Source organism: Pelophylax lessonae (assembly GCF_965119305.1).
Source record: "Pelophylax lessonae genome assembly, chromosome: 7".
In the NCBI taxonomy this organism is placed as follows: Eukaryota; Metazoa; Chordata; class Amphibia; order Anura; family Ranidae; genus Pelophylax; species Pelophylax lessonae.
The window spans coordinates 84187956-84208828 of record NC_138774.1 but is presented as its reverse complement, the minus strand read 5'-3'; positions in this window follow the sequence as shown (position 1 = coordinate 84208828).

Genomic DNA, 20873 nt, shown 5'->3' with positions numbered 1-20873 from the left:
ATTTATTCAGATATTAGTATATTTTTTTTACATTTTTTGAGCAAAAAATTGTGCAAAAACTCACAAAAACACACAAAAACGCACAAATCACGCATTTCTATTAATTTCTATGGGAATAAAAATGCGTCAAACAGACATTTGGCTTCAGGCGACTTGGGGTGGAGATGTGAACCAGCTCCATAGAGAATTATTGATTTTTTTTTCTCTTCCAGCATTTTGGAGCTTTGAGCTTCAAGCTACAGAATGCTGAGGTGTGAATGGGGCCTTAGAGCTTTGGAGATAGACAAGTAAACACTACAGATATACTGTTTGTGCTTTGTTCATATTTCATGACTGAGGTTTACAACCACTTTAAGGTTGGTTCAGTCATGAGTTTTTCCTTAACAGTGGCGGTAGCCGGTCCTGAGTGTCGCCCAGTCAACAAGTACTGTAAGTCCAGGGGGCAGGTCCATGACAGCCTGGGCTTACATGAAATGGGTTTGATGATGCTGGTTGTCATTTAACTCAGAATACTGGTAGCACCTAGTGAGAACGATATACTTTTTTTTTTCAGATGCATTGTTTAAAAAATAAATCCTGGAGTTCCACTTTAACCACTTTATTAACTAAAAAGAAAATATTTTTCAAATTTTCTTTTTTTTTTACCATGTCCCCCCTTCCTTTCAAGTATATTTAATACCTGATCAATTACAATTAATGGCCCTCGGGGGGGGGGGGTGCTATCTGTCATCAACATATAAAATTAATTTACTTGCAAACTAGATACATAACTACTCTTTATAAATTGAAGATTTCCCTCATAAGTAAGGGGCTTTCTTGACATTATTGAGAACTTGTTGGGTCCCTTATACTTATGTGACATATGAAATAAACTGGGGCCCACTTTCACATATATATTTCGGCTACCCTCATTGATTATCTTTTTGATTTACACAACTACAGTCAGGTCCATAAATATTGGGACATCAACACAATTCTAATCTTTTTGGCTCTATACACAACCACAATGGAAATGAAACAAACAAGATGTGCTTTAACTGCAGACTTTCAGCTTTAATTTGAAGGGATTTACATCCAAATCAGGTGAAAGGTGTAGGAATTACAACAGTTTGTATATATGCCTCCCACTTTTTAAGGTGCCAAAAGTAATGGGACAGATTAACAATCCTAAATCAAACTTTCACTTTTTAATACTTGTTTGCAAATCCTTTGCAGTCAATTACAGCCTGAAGTCTGGAATGCATAGACATCACCAGACGCTGGGTTTCATCCCTGGTGATGCTCTTCCAGGCCTCTACTGCAACTGTCTTCAGTTCCTGCTTGTTCTTGGGGCAGTTTCCCTTCAGTTTTGTCTTCAGCAAGTGAAATGCATGCTCAATCGGATTCAGGTCAGGTGACTGACCTGGCCATTGCATAAGATTCCACTTCTTTCCCTTAAAAAACTCTTTGGTTGCTTTTGCAGTATGCTTCGGGTCATTGTCCATCTGCACTGTGAGTTCTGAAGCATTTGGCTGAATATGAGCAGATAATATTGCCCGAAACACTTCAGAATTCCTCCTACTGCTTTTGTCAGCAGTCACATCATCAATAAATACAAGAGAACCAGTTCCATTGGCAGCCATACATGCCCACACCATGACACTACCACCACCATGCTTCACTGATGAGGTGGTATGCTTTGGATCATGAGCAGTTCCTTTCCTTCTCCATACTCTTTTCTTCCCATCACTCTGGTAAAAGATGTTGTTTGGCAAACTCTAATCTGGCCTTCCTGTTTTTGAGGCTCACCAATGGTTTACATCTTGTGGTGAACCCTCTGTATTCACTCTGGTGAAGTCTTCTCTTGATTGTTGACTTTGACACACATACACCTACCTCCTGGAGAATGTTCTTGATCTGGCCAACTGTTGTGAAGGGTGTTTTCTTCACCAGGGAGAGAATTATCCGGTCATCCACCACAGTTGTTTTCTTTTGGTGTTGCTGAGCTCACCGGTGCGTTCTTTCTTTTTAAGGATGTTCCAAACAATTGATTTGACCACACCTAATGTTTTTGCTATCTCTCTAATGGGTTTGTTTTGTTTTTTTTCAGCCTAATGATGGCTTGCTTCACTGATAGTGACAGCTCTTTGGATCTCATATTGAGAGTTGACAGCAACAGATTCCAAATGCAAACAGCACACTTGAAATTAACTCTGGACCTTTTATCTGCTCCTTTTAAATGTGATAATGAGGGAATAACACACACCTGGCCATGGAACAGCTGAGCAGCCAATTGTTCCATTACTTTTGGTCCCTTAAAAAGTGGGAGGCACATATACAAACTGTTGTAATTCCTATACCTTTCACCTGATTTGGATGTAAATACCCTAAAATTAAATCTGAAAGTCTGCAGTTAAAGCACATCGTGTTTGTTTCATTTCAAATCCATTATAAAGCCAAAAAGATTAGAATTGTGTTGATGTCCCACTATTTATGAACCTGACTGTATATATCCCTTTTTGCTTTATCTTGTTCATTATCATTTTTTTATTATATTTTTTCACATAATTAGGTTCTCTGATGTTTGAATCCCACACAGGTACATATGCAGGATGTACGAAGAGATTGACGATACATTATATTTTTTCTGTTCACCGTGTGCATGCATATGGATTAAACGGCTAGTTGGGCAGCGTACCCATACTTTCAAACCACAGTAGACCTACGATACATCGCCTTTATTAAACTCTAAAAAGGGCGCACCGAAAGTAAGTGGGACAGATAAAAGAGAGAGATAGTACAGCCATGAGGAATTAGGACACAGTATGCAGAGTTCCCAGAAGGACTGTCAGCTCGGCTGAAATGTTCATACTGTTCTGGAACAGACCCAATACTCTGGGGTACAGGAGAAGTACTAACATAGAAGGCCTGCAGCTAGCAGCCTGGCACCAGCGACATAGAATGTAAATCTGTGTAGGAGCCAGACTGAAAAGCTTTTTTGTGGATTTGGCACTTTTCCTATTAAAAAGGTGCAAACCAAATATAAGCAGAAAAACAGAAAATAAACTGCTGCCAGCTCAGGCAATTAACAGAATGTAAATATAGACAACCTGGGACGCAGCCAGCATCTCCTGGAGGAATTGTGTTTTAGCTGAAAATACCTCGGTGCCTTTAAGCATGACCCCGATGAGCGCAGCTAATCAGTTTCCTCTGTGCCTCGCTCTCTTCCTGACGAGATGCGCCCTTTCTAGAATTCTCCCAGGCTATCACTCTTGCCGTCAAGGAAGGCACGAGCGGATTGCAGCTGGCGAATGAAAAGAGAAGCAGCAAAATGAGTAAATTGTGTCTGTCTGTTTTAGCAAAATATTTTCAGTTTGTACACCCCCGTACAACTTAAGAGAGCAGCACAATGATATAATTTTCATTTATATTTCTATAGTGCCGACAGATTTCACAATACTTTTTAGGCAGGAGACTTGTCAGAAATTAAGCCAGGAACTCCAATGCCAAGAGACAAGCATGCTTACCACTTTTAGCTCTCATGTACACTGCAGCTGCTAAACTAAAGTTAAGGAGCAGTTGGGCGTTTTTTTTTTTCAGTAGTCCCTGAACTCTCCTCTGTTATCTTACGTGTACACTCAGCCGTTTATAGTAGTTTAGAGGCAGTTGAGGTTACTGGCATTTTTTTGAAAGCAGAAAAATCCCGTTCAGGACTGTAGTTTACCGGCACTTCAAACGCCAAGTGCTTGTAACCGCGTGCATGTAACCGCGGTGAACCGGGTTTATGGCTGTTGCGTTTATAAGTCTTTTTAAAGGGCAAAACATTTCCGATAATTTTTCAACATATACAGTTGCATCTCAATAAATTAGAATTAGTGATCGACCAATATCGGTTTTTCGTTGCCGATACCGATATTTTGGCCATTGCATATCAGTATCAGCGATATTGGCCGATATTTTCATACATTCATAATTTTTTTTTTTTTTTATCACTTGACAGGTACTCTTGTGGAAGGATCTGGGGGTCTAAAAGACCCCAAACCCCTCCTTTACACTTAAAAGCATTCAAAATGCCAAGTTTGGCTGTTTTGAATGGTGTAATTTTTTTTTAATCTGGCGCCAGTACCCGGAAGTGATGTCATGACATTACTTCTGGGTTTTACATGGAGACCTGATCAGAGCCGAATGCGGCTTTGATCGGGTCTTCAGCGGCCATGCAGGCTGGTTGCCCGGGTCTCCCAGTGGGGTGGGAGACCCCGGCGAGCCGCGGAAGGCGGTGGGAGGGGAGGACATCCCCTCCCGCTCCTTGTAATGACAGCCGAGCGGCTTTTCAGCCGCATCAGTTGTCATTAAAAGTCAGCTGACCATTGGCTATGGACGCCGGTACCGGGGTGATGCCTCTAGCTGCAGGCATTACTCCAGCACAAGTTTCTTCCGAAATATCGGCAATATCGGCAACTTTGGTGGCCAATTCTGATATATCGGGGAAAGTGCATATCAACCCTCGATATATCAGTTTTGCCAATAATCGGTCGACCCCTAATTAGAATATCATCAAAAATTTAATTTATTTCAGTAATTCAATTCAAAAAGTGAAACTCATATTTTATATACATGTGTTACACACAGAGTGATACATTTCAAGCATTTCTCTCTTTTAATTTTGAGGATTACAGCTTACAGCTAGTGAAAACCCATAATTCAGTATCTCAGAAAATTTGAATATTACGTAAGACCAATTAAAAAAAAAAAAAGATTTTTTAATACAGAAATGTTGGCTTACTGATAAGTATTTCCTTGTACAGTATAGTATGCATTCAATACTTGGTCGAGGTTCCTTTTGCATGAATTACTGCATCAATGCAGTGCGGCATGGAGACGATCAGCCTGTAGCACTGCTGAGATGTTATGGAAGCCCAGGTTGCTTTGATAGTGGCTTTTAGCTCATCTGCATTGTTAGGTCTGGTGTCTTTCATCTTCCTCTTGACAAAACCCCCAGATTCTCTATGGGGTTTAGGTCAGGTGAGTTTGCTGGTCAATCAACCATGATCATTAAACCAGATATTGGTACTTTTGGCAGTGTGGGCAGGTGCCAAGTCCTGCTGAAAAATGAAATCAGCGTCTCCAGAAAGCTGGTCAGCAGAGGGAAGCATGAAGTGCTCTAGAATTTCCTGGTAGAGGATGCACTGACTTTGGTTTCCAGCTGTCAAGTTTCCAGCATTCAGAAGAGGTTTTTTAACTGTCCTGTGTACATGAGAAAAAAAAAAGACTATCACTAATTCAGTTGATCATTTGGATTGACACTGTAGTTAAGTTCTAATTGCTCTGGACACGTGTGAGATTATGTCCTTCCAAACAGGCATGCTTTTCCTACTAAGTTCAAGAACTGTTCTGCGTGAGTTCTAGGTAACGGTTGCTTTGGTTGTCTGGTTCATCTATGTTCACATCTCTGGCCAGCAAGAAGAATGCTTGAAGAAGGAATGATTGATTTTCCATGGCAGCGTCTTTTGAAAATCTCTATGGGCGGTAATAAGCTTTTGCTGACATGAAATATACAGATCAAAGTCAAGTCTCCGATCTACATAAAACCACTAATCAACATATCTGTAACCATGCTCAAATCATGAAAAGGATGACTTGGTACCTTTATAATGAAAAAATGGTGGCCATACGGGGGGAATCTATGCAAAGCTTCAAAAAAGTTTAGAATCTGTGGATAACTCTCAATCTTCTGATGGATTTTGATTGCTTGATAATGACTATTTAACACTAGTGATGGGCCGATCACCCCCCTGTTTGGTTCGCACCAGAACATCTCGAACAGGGAAAAAGTAATTTAAACTTGCTCATGGCTGTAATGTATTGTCGGCTCCCAGCAATACAGATGAAACATTTTTAAAAAAGGCATGCCCCCCCCCCCCCTAAAATCCATACCAAAACCTTTATCCGAGCATGCAGCCTGGCAGGCCAGCATGCTGTTTTATAGGCAAGGAGCAGGGCCACCTGGATAAGTCATCCGGTGGCACCACCCCCTTCTGATATCACATGCTGTCAAAGCTGAAGAACGGCATACGGCAGGAAACCTCGGAAGAGGGGAAGCGTTTTTAAAATGTTTTCTCTTTTTCAGGTCAGTGGGCGTAGTGATTGACAATGGATTTACATTGAGGGACGCAATATTTTTTTTTTCTTTTTAATAAAGGACTTGTCAAAAACTGTCTTTTTTGGTGAATGGGTAGGGGTATGATGTACCCGATACCCATTTACATATGGGGGGCGGTATTAGGGGGCCCCCTTGCTAAAGGGGGCTTCCAGATTCCGATAATCCCCCACCCACAGACCCCCACAACCACAGCCCAGGGTTGTCGGAAAGAGGCCCTTTTCCATATCACCATGGGGACAAGGTGCTTTGGGGCACCCTATCCATGTTGAGGGCAAGCGGCCTGGTATGGTTCAGGAGGGGGGGCGCTCACTCGTCCCCCCCTATCCTGACCCGCCAGTCTGCATGCTCAAAAAATGGTCTGGTATGAATTTTGGGGGGGACCCCATGCCGTTTTTATTTTTTAATTTTGGAGTGGCGTTCCCCTTCAAATCTGTACCAGACCCAAAGGGCCTTGTATGGATTTTAGGGGGACCTCATGCCTTTTTTTTTTTTTATATTTTTTATTTTGGGGTGGAGTTCTCCTTAAAATCTATACTAGACCCAAAGGGCCTGGTATAGATTTTGGGGGGGACCCCATGCCAGTTTTTTTTTCCTTTCATAGGGTTCCCCTTAACCACTTAAATACAGGGCACTTTCACCCCCTTCCTGCCAAAACCAATTGTCCGCTTTCAGTGCTCTTTGGATTATATGGGAAATATTGGTCAGCTTGGCATGGCACTGCTCACGAACTATAAGTGGCAGGGACATAAAACTTGGGGAGCACCGAGAGGGGACCCAGGCTTACAACATACAGTATCTATACATTTTAATAGTGGGGTATGCCTGTACACTACACTGACTGCAATAAACTGACTGAACACACTATCCCCTAACTACCTGCCTAATCTCCAGGGCCGCTGATAGGGGGGGACCACCAGCCCTCTAGTAGGGGGCCCTAGCACACAGGGGGGCCCACACAGAGAGGGGAATTAGTGATGGACAACAAATTCAGAAATCTTCCTCCAGCACCTGAATCTGATGTCTGTCCCTCTCCCTGCTATGAACATTTATCTGCTGAGAAAGAGACAGTTGTCCCTCACTAATCCCCCTCCCAGCCCTGGCTCTAATGTCAGCTCTACTCCTGAGTTTATCTGTAACTTTGTTTCTCTCCCTCTGTCTCTGTGATCCCGGAGCTCCAACTGCCCAGCATGTATATTTTTGTAAATCTCATCTTCATTTTAATTTATTAACATAGTTTTTTATTTTAGATGTAGCAGGAAATATGTGAGTTATGTTGTATTTGTGTCTGCTAATAGTGATTTTGTTGTAATTTTAGCTAAATATATCTTTAATATATTCTTGAGGTGCCATGCCAGGTAGTCTGTATGGGGCCCTGCGATTTCTAACAGCAGCCTTGCTAATCTCTATTATAACACACTACACACGGCTGCCGTGTCAGCAGCAGCCTTATATAGTGTGGGGCGTGGACTTAGCCCCTGAGCCATGATTGGCTAAAGGCACCCTGCCTTTGGCCAATCATGGCTATTACAGGACATTGTGCTGTGATTGGCCAAAGCATACAGGTCAAGTGCATGCTTTGGCCAATCAAAGCACTTAATGCACTGCAATCATGCAATGCATTATGGGGCGCTCATTGGCGGGAGAACTTGCCGCAGAGCGCCCTGGATGTTCGTGTGTTCGGCGAACACACAAACACTCGAACATCAAGCCAATCACTATTTACCACCCAAAACAAGTTCTGGATTCCCCAGAGGTTCAGAAGGGTTTCTCTGGCCTTGAGGTACTTTCCCCCCTTTTCCTCTTATACCCCCTCCTACTCCTCACGTGTCCTTTTCTTTACTCCTTCTTTGTTCTTACTTCCTTTCTTGTTCTAAGATTTATGTTTTTCAGTATACTTTGGGATCTATCAAAATAACAATGACTTGGCTTAAGGGTTTCCCCAAAAATATGCTATTGTACCATATATATCAGTGATCTGACTGATGTGGCTTTATTGTGACTGTGGGTAGCAAAGCTCTTGGTCTGTGATTGCACTGTTGGCAAAAATCAGGTCTTTTGCTGTCTTTGTGTTCAGCTATTGTTTTGTAAATTTTAAAACTTCAATAAAAAGGTATTAAAACAGGAAATACACTGTAACAACATTGTTACAACGTTTTTATGAAAGAAGCCTACAAACACTGTTTGCAAGACTCATTCATGCAGGAGTCCCTGTCAGTGCTCCTATGACACAGTGGGACGCAGTGGTGAAACTGACAGCTAAATTCTGAACATTACACCAGGACTGTGGCCAGGGCCACTAGAAAGTTTGCTATGTAAAGTACCCAAAACTTCTTCTTACCTTAAAAAAAAACTTCTTCTCCCCAGTCTATGCAGCTTAAGTGCCGGTTCACACTAGGTCCCTCCGACTTAGGGGGCGACCTGTGAAGTCACGTGCAGCGCGACTTGGGCGCGACTTGCACGGACTTCATAAAATTAATGTCTATGCAAGTCGCCTCCAGGTCGCCCCGAAGTAGTACAGGACCCTTTTTCTAAGTCAGAGCGACTTGTGTCGCTCCTATTAGAACTGCTCCTGTACTACACAATGGGAGAGTGACATCCGCGACTTGTCAGGCTGACAAGTCACGGTCCAAGTCAGATCAATGTGAATGCGGTCTAAAGCGGAGTTCCGGCCACAACATTTTTTTTTCAATAAAAATACCCCCGGGACAGTCAGGGCTAGTACATTCCACAATGGATAGCCTCTGTATTGTCCGGGGTCGCACTTAACTTTTAGAAGAAATACTTACCTTGAAAATTTCTTCAGCGCTGCCATCTCGGAGGTGGGCAGTTGAAGCCAGTGCATCCTCTTCTGCATCCTCTTCCGTGTCCTCTTTTCCCAGAATGCGCCTGCACCGGCCCCGCTCGTCACTTCCGGTGCGGGCGCGTCATCCCTCCCTGTTTAGCAGGGAATGAGGCGCCGTACCGGAAGTGACAAGAGGGGCCGGTGCAGGCGCATTGATTCCTGGGAGCGATGACATTCAGCTCCCAGGAATCAATGCAAAGAGGAAGTGACGGCACGGGCCGCGGCCGCAGAGGGAGGAAGTGGAAGAAAGGTGAGTATATTTTTCTTCAATAACAAGGTAAGTAAACAAAAAAGAAAAATCGTAACTATCCATTTCTTTTTTAGGTGACCAAAAGCAAGCGGATGGCCCAAAATAGATTGTCGATTTTGTGGCCGAAACTCCGCTTTAAGGCCCGTACACACAATAAGAAAATCTGTAGGGAAAATTTGTCCGACGACCGATCTGCCGATTTTCGGATTGTTAGTATGGTGCTTTCGACAGCCGACTCCAACTTTTTGGCTGACAAAATCCTGATGTGCAGGCGCGAAAATTTGTATGAAAATAACCTCTTCACTTTTCACATCAGACTAGCATGCCACAAAAAACGGTCGACAGATCGTTCGATAATCTGATCGTGTGTACACACAGGGTGTGCCAGATGTGCCTAGGCACACCCTAATTACCACGTGTGGTGCCAATTCCCCCTACTGCCCAGCCTCCCTTGTGCCCACCTCCTGTAGCACTGCCGGTTTCTATCCTCTCCACCCCCCACCAGCTGCTGTGTTTACCATGCTTCAGTTTGTGAATGAACAGGAAGCCGCTCAGCACAGAGCACTTCCCATTCATTCACTGTCCAGTGCAGCTGAGGCTGCAGAGAAAGGGACTGAGGAATCTCTGTCCTCAGTCCCTTTCTCTATCTAAAAGTAAGACATCAGGGTTCTGTTTAGACCCCTGTTTTTTCCCCAAAGCCCCCCAATGGTTTTCCAAAAAATGTGTAAAAAATAATAAATAAATAAAAAAATAATACAAATTAAAAACTACTGACACCGTCCTCTGTCCTACTGACAAAGTCCACTGCTCTACTGACTGTCACTGTCCACTGCCCTACTGACAATATACACACATGCATGTGTGTTTGAGCTCTGGTGTGCACACTCTAATGCAATAGGCTGTGCACACCTATGGACAGTCAGCAGTGAGATACTTAAATTGTTAAAAGCTATACATTGAGGTGGGACTTCAACCAAAGTTTTTTTCTGTTTGGAGTCAGATTAGAGGGGTTAAAGCCCCATGTCAGAGTTTTATTGTTGTCTGTGTCCTCATAATGGAGAGTCACCTTCTCTATTTGTCATGTAGTCTTTGATAAAGTGTTAAATCGTACATTAAGGTTGCCACTAACACAGGGGTAAAAGTAGGTCTTCCAATGCTTCAGTGACAGATGTCAAAGGAAGTGACATAACAATTACTAAAACAGCCCAGGCAGGTGCTATGGGGACAGGGGTGGAAGGGGGTTCCATTATGGGGACGTTGAGGCAAATTAAACTGTGAAGTCTTCAGTCTAAAATAGCTAAACTCAGATACACAGGACTCAGGAGTCATCAGGATCATTCCTAGTCACAGACCCCCCTCTGTGCAGTAAGGAGCATTAATTTATCTGTCTTAGAAGTGTATCACCTCATGACTCATACTCATGCTCATGATCAAAGGTGATTTCCTTTCACTTTCAGAGATTTTTAATCATCTTCCTGGTATGCCACTGGGATAGGAGAATCTACAAGATGAGGACATAGACTGCATAACAAACCTGATTGAGGCTCTAACCATTCTCACCTTAAAATTTGAAAAATGTTTTGGCTGGAGTTCAAATGTAATTTTTTTTTTTGTGTATATCCAAATAACATGTTTAAAATATTGCTTTTCTGTCTAACCTTTAAGCGTTACCAGAGTTTAAATAAGTTATGACATTTTACTCTGTCATGTATGACAATCTTTCCAGCCAAAAACAGATGATATCCAAATCAGCAGAAGACTTAAAATGTTACTAAACCCACAACAGTAAAATCAGTCTCTATATGCAGTAAAACATGCTTGTTATACTCACTGTGGAACCTAAGGCGTAATTATTCTGCATCTTGTAAAAAGGCTGTTTGATCCTGTCTTCATTGTTCCTTCTTTTACTGTTCCCAATCCATCTCTTGATAGAACGAGCCTTAGGGACACTCTGTGCATGCTCAGTTTGATGCGTATTGTTAGAGAGTTCTCTCTTTTTTTTTGGGAGGGTACATGTGATCAGCACAAGGCCAATTAGCCCTGTTCAGACAGAAGGTCAGGGGTCATGCAGCCTCATAGGACAGTCAAAAGAGAATGAAAACTCCTCCTACAAGCTTTAATCACACACTGATAGAAGTCACATGACTGTTATATACTGCTGTTGAGAAAAGGTATATAGCAGTTTATATTTACTAAAATATTTGCATTTCCATGTTCTGTGTACTGTGGGAGACCAGATATAGTGAACTCAAGGTCCTGGGTTTAGTAGCACTTTAAAAATCACTTTATCTTGCAAACAACTAGGCACTGTTTAACTCACCCTTGTCCCCTAACAAACAGTTGTTGCAGGAATTTTCTTATTCAATTTCCTTTAGATTTACCTTCAACTATGTAATGCAATGGCCTGTATGATTGCATATAGGTTGAAAGTGTTTAAGTTTGACCTCATATTAAGTCTAAAGGAAAATTGTACAAGAGAATTGTATAATGTATGGCCACCTCACCTTTGGTTAGTGAAGCCACCTATCACTTTGAAAAGTTGAGTTGACCGGTTGAGTTCAGGATGGGGTTTGCCAAGTTCCTAGCTGTAGTTGTTATTTATTTGATAGAGGGGCCAGAGTTTTTCCTGGGCTGCTTTAGAAGACAATTAAAACCACATTAATTTACCAGGAGGTTCCTGCGTTTGCATGCAAGTAACAGATAATTAACAAAATTCACAATAGCTTTGCTTTCAAAAATTCTGTGATAAAATGTTGCTATTGTAGTATTCTCGCTTCACAAATATCACTAATCTGTTCTTAAATATTCAAGTAAGAAAACACTTGAATTGCAGTAATTACATTGGACTTCTTCAAAGATTATGGTGCCAAATGAAGCTCATTTGGAATACTGATTAACTGAAAATATTAGGTTGGGAATGACAATCTGAACCTTAAAGGAAACAAAGAAAGTTTTCTGTTTTTAAAAATGAGAGGGATAGAGTTTATAAATGACTGTGTTTAAATGACAACTATTGTGTGGGCAAGGTGCTCTGGATTTCAAAGCAAATGTAGTCCACCTGTGGCCAGATCAATTAACCTCCCCCAACCCTCACCTCCATACCACAACCACCTATACAACCCCATCAACTACCCTCTCATCTATGCAGTGTGACATCCAATGGTGTGTACTGGGCCCTGCCAGGCAGGCAGATGCATAGTTGGTAAAGAATGCATATTCCTCCAGGTCCAAGAAAGCAGGGGTAGTAATTTAGACGGTATTATGCATTGGGTTCCCCCGCCAGTTGCATGCAAACAGAGGCAGGAATGGTGAGAAAATGTATATTGGCTCCTGTCTCCAGGTATAGGCAGGCAGAGGCAGTAATGAAGAGTGGAAAATGCATATTGGGTCCTACCTCTAGGTCCAGGCAGGCAGAGGCAGTAAAGGTGAGTGGAGAATGCATATTGGGTCCTACTGCCATGTTCAGGCAGGCAAAGGTAATAATAGAGAGTGGAGAATGTACACTATATATTACCAAATGTATTGAGACAGCTGCTTTTACACACACATGAACTTTAATGGCATCCCAGCCTTAGTCCTTAGGGTTCAATATTGATTTAGCCCACCCTTTGCAGCTAAAACAGCTTCAGTTGTGGAAAGTGGGGTCCCCCAAGGATCGGTCCTGGGACCAATCCTATTTAATTTATTCATAAATGACCAAGAGGATGGGACAAACAGCTCAATCTCCGTATTTGCGGACTATACTAAATTAAGCAGGCAATAACTTCTACGCAGGATATGGTAACAGCACAGTACCAGCCTGAGCCAGCAGTACCAGCCAGCGGTACCTACAGCAGTATCAGCCTGAACCAGCAGTACCATCCAGCAGTACTCACAGCACAGTACAAGCCAGCAGAACCAGCCTGAGCCAGCAGTACCCACAGCAGTACCAGCCAGCTATACCCACCAGCAGTACCTGCCAGTAGTTCTTTTCAAAACTTACCACCACAAAAAAGTCGTCTGCGCTCCAGACTGACAGATTCAAACCTGGAAAACCTGTTGCGAGTAGCAACATCATCAATACCAGCTAACATCACACACCTCACCAAAGAGAAGCAGTTGCAGCCATCACATTAGGGGTGAGTTAATTAAATGTTTGACCAAATATAACAGGCTAAGTTTTAAGGTGATAATTTTGTACGGCCCCCGAATGGTTTTATAAATACCCAAATGGCCCTTGGCAGAAAAAAGGTTCCCCACCCCTGCCTTAGTGGCTCCTCTTCCTGCTTCCTTCAATACATTTTCATCAGCCACTCAAAGAGATTTACCTTATTAAGGTAATGTACCTTCTAAATATTTTGTGCAGGGGTACCTAAAAAAAACGTAGCAGGGTGTAAATTCATTACTTTTACTAGATTATTTTACTGGCTAAAATACTGACTAATCTCCTATTTTATTGGAAGTAAGTCCCATTTTTGGCAGTCCAAGGCAGGAATGTTTGGCTTTAGACTGATGGATGGGGAACTGGAAGGAGCATGACTGGTGCTTGTGAAGTCTAGCCTCTAAATATCAGAGTGTGGGGTGCATCTGCCAAAACAAGAAAGTATAAAAAGTACTTTTTAAACTTATATAGTGTCAAAATACTTGCCAGGACAGTTCTGAATAAGAGCCTAGATACATACGTTTTTCTTTTTTGCTTCAGAACTTACAAAAGCATTTGTTTTGTGTAGAGTGAAATCTACCTGGTTGATCTTGCCTGCAGCTGTCCCTCCCATCTTCTCTGTGTCCCCACTGCAGCCGGAGATTGGTGGTGTATTCTACAGAGCTTGCTCAAATTTTAGTTCATCTCTCCCAAACAAATTTTATTGAAAATACATTTTTTTGTTTACCAACATTGCAAGAACAAAACAGTCGTTTGATAGATATGGTGTAAAGAATCAGTTTAGGACAGGAGTTCCCAAACGGTGATTCGCGAGCTGTGTTTGAGTGGGTCGCGCTGAGCCAGGTTTTACTGAGAGCAGGCCCGCTTAAATTGTGCTGTGTGAGCCTGCACATATTACTGTCATTGTTTGGGGCCTAAAGCAGAGCTGCCCCTTAAGCATTAATCGGGAGCCCCATCAGCGCTGCGCTGAAGATCAATCCACCGGTCCGTGCAGACAGTGACAGCCGGGCCGGCATCTGCGGTGCACATGCCGACGGGGGCCTTAAGCTCCACTGATGCTCTGACCCCACCCCTTGCCGTGCGTGCTGTGTTCCATACGGGAGGCGGCACCTTGGGGTAAGAGTCGGACTGCACAGTGGAGCCATTATCAGAGTGCATCATATCAGAGCTGAGCTGGCCAGGACCAGTCACCAGATAGGTCTTTCTCCTCCCTTGGCTTCCCAATTCCCATAGGTAGAGACTGAGTTTAAAAACCCTGACCAGTACAGGCTGTGGTTTTATTTTTAAGGGGGCAGCTTGGGCCACCAGACGTCCAGACCAGACACTGCTTGATGGCTTATTTAAGGCCTGTTTCACATGTATGTGGGTAGGGGGCCCACATTTGCACAGGCATAGCAGCCCATTTATTATTATAATATAACATCCCCCTCCCTTTAAAATATGCATTATTATTATTATTATTATTTGCATTTATATAGCACCAACAAATTCTGTAGCGCTTTACAATATTCAATTCCAAGCAGGAGGGTCCCAAAAAATAACTGTATTCAGAAGTGGGTCTCGGCCCAAAAAAGTTTGGGAAGCCCTGCTCTAGGAGATATTACTTGAATTACAAAACATGAATCGATAATACTGCTGCCAAATAGACATAGTAATTGTAGTGATCTGTGGTCTATTGTATTTAAGAATTAAGCTGTCTGGAAGAAGGGGGGTGTAGTGAGAGAACAGAGCGTGTGCTAAAAAAACAAATTTTAAGTCTATTGCCAATGAAGCCCTCCTAGTAAGCTGGTATGTAGGGCAGCATAGTGGGTATATCCAGGAGAAAAAAGGGGAGAAAAGAGGAAGGTGGGGGTCAGGGGGAGGTTAGATGGGGGGGGGGGTTAGGGGGGAGCTATAGCAAGAGACCACTCCGGTGGGGTCCCCCCATCCTCTTCAGAAGAATATAAGCCTTTTGTCAATTAAAAGTCATATTAAAAGTACTCATATCAAGTATTAATTAGTGTGAGAAGAGATCTTACCTAGTGATGGTTCAAGGGGTAAGGCATAACAATTCTTTATATCGATTAGTGGTTCGAAAGTAAAGCCAACAAGCCCAAGTGGATGAAAATTTAGTAGGGGAGTCTTTAGCTAGGCTAATGAGTTCTTCTATGTCAGCAATTTTCTGTAAGAGTATGAGCCATTCCTTTATGGCAGGGTTGTGAGTTGTACCCCAGTGAATCAGAGAACACATTCTGTGTAATGTTCCGGTACCTCTGGTACCCTTGTCTCCATATTTCTCCTCTCCTAATTGCGTTCCATCTTGTGTAACAAGGGACGCATATACCTTTAAGACCGGATGACATCATTGCCGAGCGCCGCTATGAGCGGCTATTTCAATCGCCGGTTTGCTCTCACTCATCGCTCGTTCAAACCCACATGTTCATCGCACCTACGCCTGAGAAGTCCGAGCTGCTGACATACCTCCCTTGCTGAACTGAAGCCGGAAACCTCGCTGGTGATCCGTATCTCGCTACGGGATCACCCCTCTCCAATGGACACTGTCATTCCTAAACCTATCTAAGTGATAAGTACCCCGCAGGGGATTCTTGCTAACCAATCTCCTACTGTCATCTACTGCAATTACCAAGACTATCTGTATCTATCTATTCACTATCATCTGCATAGACTGTTAGCTCTTGGGACTACCTTCAACTATCCTTGCACTAGGTTACTCTGTCTAAGTATACTCCATCTGTGTCCTCTTACCATCTGCACTATACTTGACATCAGAACCTATCTGCTTTACCATCACCTGCAACTCTCCTAATACTACTTCTAGTGCTCACCATACAATAGCCTGTCTCTCATCTATATATCCTCATATACTCTATCCCTCCATTAAACATCTATTAAATATATATAGTATATAACAGGCTGTACACGGTGATGAAGTCCTGAGAGTTGGATATGTTGTTCAACAGATTCTCTACAAGGCTACTGAGTGTAATAATTCTGCAGCTGTAAATCCATCCACTAACAAAAACGCATGAACGTTACAGATTGAACGAGCCTTTAAAAAAAAAATATGGATTCAGCAGAATTATCCACTCATGTACTACAATTAAAACAGCAAGTAGATGCATTGATCCTTGCGCTTACAGAGGTATAAAATGAAAATCAGACCTTGAGACAGCAGCTTGGCCGTCTCACACAGCCTCCTGCTGCTCAGCCCCGTGAGCCTAAGATAAACCCTCCTATAGTGTTTTCTGGTGATCGGAGCAAATTCCGTGAATTTAAAAACGCATGTCGATTGTTTTTTTTGTTAAAACCTCTAACCTACACCACTGACCAAATTAAGGTTTGTACTATCATCTCCTATTTAACGGGTGAACCCCGGGCCTGGGCAGATGCTCTCTTTGAAAAGGATGATCCACTCCTTAATTCTTATCCCTTATTTCTAGCACAACTTGCTACTTTATATGAAGACCCCAACAAGCAGAGTACCGCTGACACCCAATTACGGGCCTTAAAACAAGGAAGGAGACCTGTTGAAGATTTCGTGGCGAATTTTTAAAGATGGTCCCCTGATTCAGGGTGGAACGACACATCTTTGCGAACGCAGTTTAGACTCGGCCTATCTGAGGCCGTTAAAGACGAGCTCGCCCGAGCGGATTTACCTGGCACTCTAGAGGGACTGATCCAGACCAGTATCAATATTGACAGACGACTACGAGAAAGAAAGGCTGAGAAGATGGGTTCACCATTTTCCAGTCCTTCTCGGATGTTGCCTGCTGACCCTACTCCTATGGAAGTAGGAATGATACGTCCACCTCTGACCCTTTCTGAACGTGCCAGGAGGAAAACCGAACATCTTTGCATGTACTGCGCATCCCCGAATCATTTGGTAAACGACTGTCCTCTTGTCCGCAGAAAAGAGGGTGAGTGTTCAAATGTCTTGCTAGGGGGACTCACAACTTCCTTTTCTAATCCTTATCTTTTTGTTCAATTAACATTGCAGTGGGACCAAACTAGGATCACCACCAAGGCTATGATTGACACAGGATCTTGTGGAAATTACATTGACATTTGTTTTGTCTCCCTTAATAAAATACCTATTGTTTCAAAACCCAAACCTGTCTCCGTTAGTTTTATTAACGGTACCCCTTTATCCTCTGGTCCTATCACCAGTCAGACACAGGCACTTCTTGTAACTGCTGACGAGTCTCATGTGGAGACCACCACCTTTGATGTATTAACTTCACCACATTTTCCAATCATTTTGGGACTTCCCTGGTTACACATACATCAACCAATCATCGATTGGAAAACAAGAACGTTAGCCTTCTCTTCTCACTATTGTGAGACGACATGTAACCTCCCCACACATGATAGGATCCTGTCTGTACTGCCGGATGACATTATTCCTAAGTGTTATCAAGATTTATCGGAGGTTTTCCTTGAGAAAAACGCTCAAATGCTACCTCCCCATAGGGACTATGATTGTTGTATCGATCTGCTCCCTAATAGCAAGTTGCCTTACGGACATGTATATCCTCTCTCACAGGATGAACTCTCTCACCTTAAGGAGTATCTGGATGAGAACTTGGCAAAAGGATTCATCCGACCTTCTTCTTCCTCCACTGCTGCTGGGCTCTTCTTCGTCCGCAATAAGGACTCTAGCCTTAGGCGTATCATTGATTTCAGACAATTAAATGCCATCACAATAAAGGATCGTTATCCTTTACCTCTTATTCCTGAACTTATCGAACAGGTGCGTGGGGCTTCTTTCTTTTCAAAATTGGACCTAAAAGGGGCATACAATTTAATTCGAATCCGTAAAGGGGATGAATGGAAGACGGCATTCAGAACCAGATACGGACTGTTTGAGTACCTTTTAATGCCATTTGGGCTATGTAATGCTCCCGCAGCCTTCCAACGGTTTATAAATGAGATATTCCGAGACTTGCTTGATGTTTGTGTGGTAGTATATTTGGACAATATACTTATCTATTCTCATTCCTTACCTGAGCAGATAAAACATGTGAGACTTGTGTTGTCAAGACTACTTGCACATAACTTATATGTTAAATCAAAGAAATGTTTGTTTCATAAAGAGGAAGTACTATTCCTAGGATATATTATATCTAAAAGTGGAATCAAAATGGACATGAGCAAAATATCCTGCATTCTGGATTGGCCTGTGCCAACCACTCGCAAAGCATTACAAACGTTCCTAGGATTCTCTAATTACTATAGGAAATTCATTAAAAACTTCTCTGCGATTGTGAAACCTCTCACACAACTTACAAGCACGAAGAAACCATTTAATTGGACAAAAGAAGCAAATGGAGCATTCTCTCTGCTGAAATCAAGCTTTACTACTGCCCCCATACTATGCCATCCAGACCCATCCCTTCAATACATCTTGGAGGTAGATGCGTCTAATATGGCAGTAGGAGCAGTTCTCTCACAACGACCAACAAACACCTCACCTCTTCACCCAGTTGCTTTCTTTTCAAAGTCATTAAGTAGCCCCGAGGTGAACTACCCAGTAGGTGAGAAGGAGTTATTAGCCATAAAACTGGCATTAGAGAATTGGCGACATCTACTTGAGGGCACTCAATTGCCAATTCTGATATATACTGATCACAAAAACCTTCAATACCTTCAGACTAATAGAACTCTTTCCCACCGGCAGGTACGGTGGTCGTTATTCTTTCTGAGATTTAATTTTTTAGTAACTTACACCCCCGCAGACAAAAATAAAAAAGCGGATGCACTCTCACGACTAGCCGAGAAAGATTGCACTGAGGTTCCCTCAGTTCCTATAATACCACTTGAGCGTATTATCGGAGTCGTTCGCTCCCTGAAGGAGGAGATTTTGCACAGCATAGGGTTGGATTCACCTCCACCACAACTAACTACTGACGCAGAAGGCTTCCTCTACTACAACGATAAATTATACATACCCCCTACTATGCGAACCAAGATCTTAGAATTGTCGCATGATGTACCTATGGCAGGACATATGGGTATGACTAAAACTCTCAATCTACTCACTAGGCAATTTTGGTGGCCAGACATGAAGACAACCTTAAAAAAGTTCGTTTCATCTTGTGATATCTGTGCAAGGTCTAAAATTGACAACACGAAACCATCAGGGTTACTTTGTAGTTTACCGATACCCCAGGTTCCGTGGGAAGTGGTATCCTTAGACTTCATAGTGGAACTACCACCTTCCAAAGGATTCAACACCATCTTGGTGTCAGTGGACCATCTGACCAAGATGGCACATTTCACTCCTATCCGAAAACTACCTTCATCCAAACAAACAGCGGAATTACTTGTGAAACATATCTTTAAGTTACATGGTATTCCAAAAACACTGCTGTCTGACCGTGGTTCACAATTCATCTCAAAGTTTTGGCTAGCTCTATGTCAGATACTGCGAATAGAGCGTAACCTTACTTCTCCCTACCACCCTCAGACCAACGGACAGACAGAGAGAGTTAACCAGTGCATTGAACAGTACCTGCGTTGCTATACTTCGTATCTACAGGACGATTGGGCAGATCTCCTCCCGCTGGCGGAATTCGCCTATAACAACGCTACTCATAGCACTACTAAGCAAAGTCCGTTTTACCTGAATTATGGGTTTCATCCCACACCCCTTCCTCCACGTATCTTGCCATCAAGTAATCCAGTGGCATCTGATTATCTTGCCCAGATAAAGGATTCTCTGGGATTACTCAACAATACCATATCTCATGCTCATAGCCAACAAAAAAAGTACTACGACCTCCGTAGGAAACCCTCTCCCCAATATGCCATTGGGGATCTTGTTTGGCTTTCTACAAAAAATCTGAGACTAAAAATCCCTAGTAAAAAACTTGGACCTCTATTTCTGGGACCTTTTCCAATAGAGAAGCTTATTGGAAAAGCTGCAGTACAACTCACATTGCCAGTAGACCTCAAGATACATCCTGTCTTCCATGTGTCTCTACTGAAGCCCCATGTTCCTAACCAAGGAATAAGGCCTACTATCTCACCTCCACCTCCTGTACAAGTGGAAGGTGGAGAAGAATTTGAGATAAAAGAAATTTTGGATTCCTGTTTCAATAGAAGAAGACTCCAGTATCTTGTACGATGGAAGAATTATGGGCCCCAAGATGACACCTGGCTGGATACCTCCGATATACATGCCCCTAGACTGATTCGCAATTTCCACTCGAAATATCCGGAAAAAACAGTTCTAGAGGCCTTCCGGAGCCTGCCTTAAGGGGGGGGTACTTTAATGTTCCGGTACCTCTAGTACCCTTGTCTCCATATTTCTCCTCTCCTAATTGCGTTCCATCTTGTGTAACAAGGGACGCATATACCTTTAAGACCGGATGACATCATTGCCGAGCGCCGCTATGAGCGGCTATTTCAATCACCGTTTTGCTCTCACTCATCGCTCGTTCAAACCCACATGTTCATCGCACCTACGCCTGAGAAGTCGGAGCTGCTGACATACCTCCCT